Source organism: Triticum aestivum, chromosome 4D (assembly GCF_018294505.1).
Source record: "Triticum aestivum cultivar Chinese Spring chromosome 4D, IWGSC CS RefSeq v2.1, whole genome shotgun sequence".
Classification (NCBI taxonomy): Eukaryota; Viridiplantae; Streptophyta; class Magnoliopsida; order Poales; family Poaceae; genus Triticum; species Triticum aestivum.
The window spans coordinates 214,592,431-214,599,798 of NC_057805.1; positions in this window are offsets into that span (position 1 = coordinate 214,592,431).

Genomic DNA, 7,368 nt, shown 5'->3' on the forward strand with positions numbered 1-7,368 from the left:
CCAGTGGCTCCCGAACGAAGATAACGGTTCGCTACTGGAATGTCATCTCCACCGTGGATCTCCCATCCAACGGCTGTCATCGCTCCGAGGGTCGCTGTTGATCATCCGACAATGCATGTGCTCTGCTTTTGCTCTTTGCTTTGCTTTTCACCTGTAATGGCTATAAAGCCACCGCTCCTTCTCCATTCTGGACATGATGATTGTAACTGGGTATAAACCCTAGCCGCCGGTGGCGTGCTTGCTACTTTCCCCTTTTGCCGCAATACAAACCCTAGCGCAAATTCTCTCAAATTCACCTCTGAATTCACTTCGTTGAGTGTCTAGTTCGACCGATTCTCTGTCAGGTTCCTGACAATTGGTATCAGAGGCCCAATCGGTTCTCGGAGGCGTTGGATCTGGCAAGTAGAGGTTGGCGAACAGGCCGGAAAATCCCTCTTCTTGTTGTTGATCTGGTGGAGGCCGGAGTGGCACAGTTTGGAGGCAGTCTGAATTTCACTTCTGGTTGCTGGGGAGTCTTTCTCCTGCGGTAAAATCCCAGAATCTGAACTCGGACGGTGCTTCTTGGTGTTGGCGGCGGTAGATACAAGAGCTCGCGGCAAGTCCCTCCCTTCCCTCCCTTCTCGAAGCCATGTCCCACCCGGAAGGCTCCATTGACACGGGCGTCTTGCAGCTCCAGTCGTTGGAACTAGATATCAAAACCCTGCAACGCTATCGTGAGGAAGACAAGAAGGAATTCCAGGACTTCCAATTCATGGTCAACAAGAACTTCGTCACCATGCAGCAAAATTTTGACAAAATCCAGGATAATTTCAAGCATTTGCTGTTGTTGCCAGAGCAGGGCGACGTTCCTGATGAACAGTCGGCACAAGGGAGTGTACAGCATAAACAGCCTCTGTTGCAGTCACCACCCAATGCACCGGGCAGGCCCAAGCAACTACTGGCGAACACTCCTCCTTCAGTAGCTATGCAAGAAAAAGAGGCTCAGGCCGTAATTGGAACAACAGTTTTGCGAGATCCTGCTGGTAAAGAGCTCAACTTGGATGGCACGCCCAAAATTCCCTATCGCCATCCGAATTTTGCAGTAAACAGAGCAGTGGCACCACAGCAAGTTCCACCCCCACATCAACATCCCATACAGTTAGAAGATCACTCGCTGGAAGAGTGGCCAGAGGGAGGAGATAGAGGCAGAAGGCCTGACTCTCCATTTAACAACCGAAGAAATGTTCTCACAGTTAAACCAGCCAAACTGAACATCTCTGAATTCAGTGGAACAGATCCCGAGTCATGGATTCAGAACTTGGAGCAATACTTTGCGGCTGCAAGGACTCCTTTGGAGCACAGGACCGAGCTGGCAGTATCTTATCTGCAAGGCCCGGCCATACAATGGTGGAGAGGAACTGGATTTTCCCCACAAAATGTGCCATGGCACAGATTTTGCACTTATATTGCAGATAGGTTCTCAATCGATTCTGCTTGTGATATTGTTAACTCTTTCCATGCAATATCCCAAACGTCAACAGTGGCTGTGTATGTTGAGCAATTTGAACAACTCGTGAACTGCATGAGAAGAGAAAATCCTGCTATACCAAATGACTATTATGTCACCAGTTTTCTGTCTGGACTGAATCCTTACATCAGAAGTCATGTGGAGTGTTTTAAACCTCCTGATATGCAGACAGCTGTGTGGTATGCTAGAAGAATGGAAAAGGCTACTGCTACTGCTCAATCCAAGCCCTACTACCCTCAGCCCAAAAGACAAGTGGTGTTTGAACCAGCAAAACCCCCCCTAGCTGCCACCACACAAAACAGAAACACAATTATACAGCAGGCCAAACAAAACCAAGTCTGCTATAAATGCAGAGAGCCATGGGTTCCTGGCCATAGGCAGGTGTGCAAAATGAGCCAGAAAGCTCAAATACAGGCACTGCAGGCAACATAAGAGGAAAATGCAGAAATTATTTATGTCACAGACTTTGAGGATCCTGACTTAGAACAAATGGTACCTCCTTCTGACAATGCTGTGCTGCAAGTTTCTCTGCATGCTGCCATGGGCATTGGGGCAATGAAGAACACTTTTATCTTAACTGTTAATGTGGGCAAAACAGTAGCTACAGCCCTTGTGGACAGTGGGAGCACTTCCACATTTGTATCCCCTGATATGGCTACAAAACTACCTGTTGCCCCAACCCCAAATTCCAAGATTAAAGTGCTAGTAGCAAGTGGAGGAGAGCTGTGGAGTGAGTTCACTTCCAGGAACTGCCCCTATGAAATACAGGGCACCAAACTGCATGACACCTTCAGAGTTCTGAAACTGAAGGGGTATGATATGATCTTGGGAGTTGATTGGATAAAGAAATATAGCCCTGTTCTGATGGACTTCATTAAAATGGAAATGAGGATTAATGTTACACCTCAGACTCAAGTGACATTTGTGGATGAAACTGTACCCCTGTCCTCACCAATGGAAGCCACTGATAATGCAGAAAAGTTAATGGACCAGGCTGTTTGTGGATTTTTTCTCTTATCTACCTGTCATACTATGACTTCTGCTACTACTCAAGCAATTCCAGAGGAACTCCAAGAGATAATTCAACAGTATGACAAGTTGTTCAACACCCCTACTGAACTACCTCCAAGTAGACCCTGTGATCACAGAATTCCACTTTTGGAAGGAGCAAAAGTAGTAAACCAGAGACCATACAGAGTACCACATCACCAGAAAGAAGCACTAGAAAAGATCATCTCTGAACTCCTGAAAGCTGGTCTCATTAGACCTAGCACTAGTCCTTTCTCTTCTCCTGTGCTTCTAGTGAAGAAGGAGGATGGAACTTGGAGACTCTGCATTGACTACAGGAAACTTAATGCTATCACAATAAAAAACAAGTACCCCATTCCTGTGATAGAAGATCTCTTAGACCAGTTGAAAGGAGCAACAGTCTTCTCCAAAATAGATCTCAGAAGTGGATATCACCAGATAAGGATGGCTGAGGAGGACATACACAAAACAACATTTTCCACACTCCAGGGCCACTTTGAGTTCCTAGTTATGTCATTTGGACTGACCAATGGCCCTCCCTCATTTCAATCTCTCATGAATTTCCTGTTTGGCCATTTTGAGTTTGTGGTAGTGTTCTTTGACGATATTCTGGTTTTTAGTTTGACCATGGAAGAGCACAAGGTACATCTCAGGAAAGTATTCCAAGTCCTACAAGACAATAAACTGTATGCCAAGTTGGACAAGTGCTCTTTTGGTCAGTCTGAAATAGAATACTTGGGCCATGTGATTAACAAGGAAGGTGTGGCAACTGATCCCACTAAAATTGTTGCTATAAGGGAGTGGCCAGCCCCCACTACAGTAACTGAACTTAGAAGTTTTCTGGGCCTGAGTGGTTACCACAGAAGGTTTATACAGGGATATGGAGTTATCTGCAGGCCCCTCTTTGACTGTCTGAAAAAGAACTCCTTCTCTTGGCAACCAGAACAGCAAGCAGCATTTACAACTATTAAAGAAAAACTAACACAAGCACCTGTCCTGGCCCTGCCAGACTTCTCTAAACCATTTGTGTTAGAAGCTGATGCCAGTGGTTATGGCCTAGGGGCTGTTCTGATGCAGGATGGGAAATCATTGTCCTATTTCAGCAAGTCTATTGGGCCCAAAGCAGCAGCATGGTCTACCTATGACAAGGAAACTCTAGCAATAATAGAAGCTGTCAAAAAGTGGAAACACTACTTCCTAGCCACTTCCCTGATTATCAGAACTGATCAGGAGAGCTTGAAGTACATTCAGGAACAAAAACTGACTGAAGGAATATAGCACAAGTTATTACTCAAACTGTTAGGCTACAACTTTACAGTTGAGTATAAAAAGGGTAAAGAAAACAAGGCTGCTGATGCTTTATCCAGGGTCAAGCACATGATATCCTTCCTGTCTACCAGTTTCTCCACACCTAAATGGGTTTCTGAAGTGGTTAAAAGCTATAATTCAGATCAGAAAGTCCAAGATCTTATAGCTCAATGTGCAACTAACAAAAACAATGACACTGGATATACATTCAAAAATGGTATCTTGAGATATAAAAACAAAATTGTCATTGGAACTGCCACCTCCTTGAGACAAGATATCTTGCAGACATTCCATGCTTCAGAACTGGGAGGACATTCTGGACAGAGAGCAACATACCACAGAGTTCACTTGGTTTTCCATTGGCATGGCCTCAAGCAGGATGTCATTGATTTTATCAAGCAATGCCCTGTCTGCCAGGTCAACAAGGCCGAACATACACCCTACCCTGGCTTGTTAGAGCCCCTGCCAGTCCCAGACTTTGCATGGGCACACATCAGCATGGACTTTGTGGAGGGGCTACCCACTTCTGAAAACAAGGATCTGATTCTGGTGGTGGTAGACAGATTTACAAAATATTCCCATTTCATTGCCATGAAACACCCCATAACGGTTCAGTCTGTAGCAAGGGCATTTTCTGACATAGTGTTTAAACTCCATGGAATGCCATTGGTTATAGTAACTGACAGGGACAAAATCTTTACAAGCAACTTGTGGCAGCAGCTGTTCAAGTCACTCAAGATCAAGTTACACATGAGCACAAGCTATCATCCTCAAACTGATGGACAGACAGAAAGGGTGAACCAGTGTTTGGAGAACTACTTAAGGTGCATGTGTTTTCAGCAACCTAGGAAGTGGCATGCATGGTTAGCACTAGCTGAGTGGTGGTACAACACAAGTTTCCACACTTCCTTGCAAATGACTCCCTTCCAGGCCCTATATGGTTTTCCCCCCTCCTATGATAGCTGAGTCTGCATTGCCTGACTCTATTTCGGAGGACAGTGACACCTTGTTGCAGGACAGGGAACTGGCCCTGGAAGTGATCAAACAGAATCTCTCTAAGGCACAACAACGTATGAAGCACTTTGCTGACAGACACAGGCAAGAACGATCGTTTGAGGAAGGAGACATGGTTTACTTGAAACTGCAGCCCTACAGGCACACTTCCTCAGTCTGCATCGGCACCTCAAGTTGCATTCCAAGTTCTATGGCCCATTCAGGGTTGTACAACGAGTTGGCCGAGCTGCTTATCAGCTCCTTCTCCCTGAAGGCTGCAAGCTGCATAACACCTTCCATGTGAGTCAACTAAAGAAACACATTGGCCCCCGAGCGGTCCCTTCAAAGAATTTGCCACTCATTGGTGCTGATGGAATTATTCAAATGGAGCCAGAAGCAATCTTAGACATGAAGTTAATCCCCAGACCCCAGGGAAACATCAGTATTCCAGTCGTTCGCTGGCTGATCAAGTGGGTCAACATGCCCGAAGAAGCAGCCACCTGGGAGGATTCGGCCTTCATACAGAAAGTTTTCCCTCCCTTTCAAGCTTGAGGGCAAGCTTGGTCTCGACGGGGAGGAATTGTCAGGCCAACTAAAGACATCTCTGAAGAATTGCTCTGTTCTAGCATGTCGGAAGCAGCATGGACCGTCAATCTGCCATCCAGTGGCTCCCGAACGAAGATAACGGTTCGCTACTGGAATGTCATCTCCACCGTGGATCTCCCATCCAACAGCTGTCATCGCTCCGAGGGTCGCTGTTGATCATCCGACAATGCATGTGCTCTGCTTTTGCTCTTTGCTTTGCTTTTCACCTGTAATGGCTATAAAGCCACCGCTCCTTCTCCATTCTGGACATGATGATTGTAACTGGGTATAAACCCTAGCCGCCGGTGGCGTGCTTGCTACTTTCCCCTTTTGCTGCAATACAAACCCTAGCGCAAATTCTCTCAAATTCACCTCCAAATTCGCTTCGTTGAGTGTCTAGTTCGACCGATTCTCTGTCAGGTTCCTGACACATGTTTGTTTCAAGAGCTGTTCGGCGTCTTAATGATTTGAACTCACAGCGCCACGTGCTTGTTCACGCTACGCTGACCACTAGAACCATTGCACACTTGTGACGGGTAATAGCACTAAAAGTATAAGAACAAGTGTGGCCGCAATATTTAGATTTGTGATCTACTCCCTCCGTTCCTAAATATTTGTCTTTTTAGAGATTTCAAATGGACTACCACATACGGATGTACATAGACATATTTTGAAGTGTAGATTCACTTATTTTGCTTCATATGTAGTCACTTGTTGAAATCTCTAGAAAGACAAATATTTAGGAATGGAGGGAGTATTTTAAAAGATTCGTGAATTAGAAAAGATTCGTGAATTAGAAAAGATTCACCATTTTTTAAGAAAAGTAGAGAAACTTCAAAAAAGTTCACAAACATTAAAAAAGTTCATCGTTTTTTTAAAAGTTTATCAATATTGAAAAAGTTCATTGAATTTTTTAAAAAGCTAATCAATATTAAAAAAAGTTCATCGATTTAAAAAGCTAATCAATATTGAAAAAAGTTTATCGATTTGACAAAAAGTTCATCAAGTTTGAAAAATAGTTCATTAATTTTAAAAAAAGTTCACAATTTTGAAGAAATAAATCATCCATTTTGAAAAAATTTCACCGGGTTAGAGAAACAGTTCATCGATTTTGAAAACGGTTCACAAATTTAAAGAAAAAGTTCATCGATTTTGAATAAGTTCATCACATTTGAAAAAAATAGTTCATCAATTTTAAAAAAAGTTCACCTATTTTGAAAAAAAAGTTCATCGATTTTGAATTTTTTTCACATATTTATCAAAAAGGAAACAGAAAACAAAAAAGAAAATGATTTTTTAAAAAGTGAAAAACCATTCCAAACAAGGAAAAAGAACAAAAGAAAGAATAAAAGATCGAAAAAGTTGTAACTAATCGCATCAGTGTTGGTTGTTCGAGTGGTTAGTGCATAGTACCTTGAATGAATCAGGAGAATAGTTGTTCGAATCATAGTAATCGCACAGTTTTTTGCGTTTTGAAAAATGAGTCAAAAGTAATGCGGGCCGACCCAGCGCGGCGGCGGGGGTGCGCCCCTTTGCGAGAATCGAAGAAAGGGTCGCTTAAGGCGCCGAATAGCATTTGGCGTTTCTCTCCTCCACCACCGCTTTGACTGTTGCTGCTTTGACCGGGCCTTCTGGGCTGTTCTGTTTAGTTCATACATGCCACGCGTACCATCTTCTCTGCCGCCTGCTGCCTACCGCGTGTCCAGTTCTCTCTCGAGGGCTCGATTTCTTCACTGCCACCCACCGCTACAACGCGGTTGTGCCTATACAAAGGGCACAATTTCTTTGCCCAGGCCACCATCGTTGCGTCGATGCTTCTGTCTCCCAAATTTTGGCGGCGCCCACACTCACGTCGCCGTCGGCATATGCTTCCCCAGCCCACCGCCATCTCCTCACGGCCCCCTCCACCCCATCTCCTCTTCGCACTTTGAGCTGGTGGCGCATGG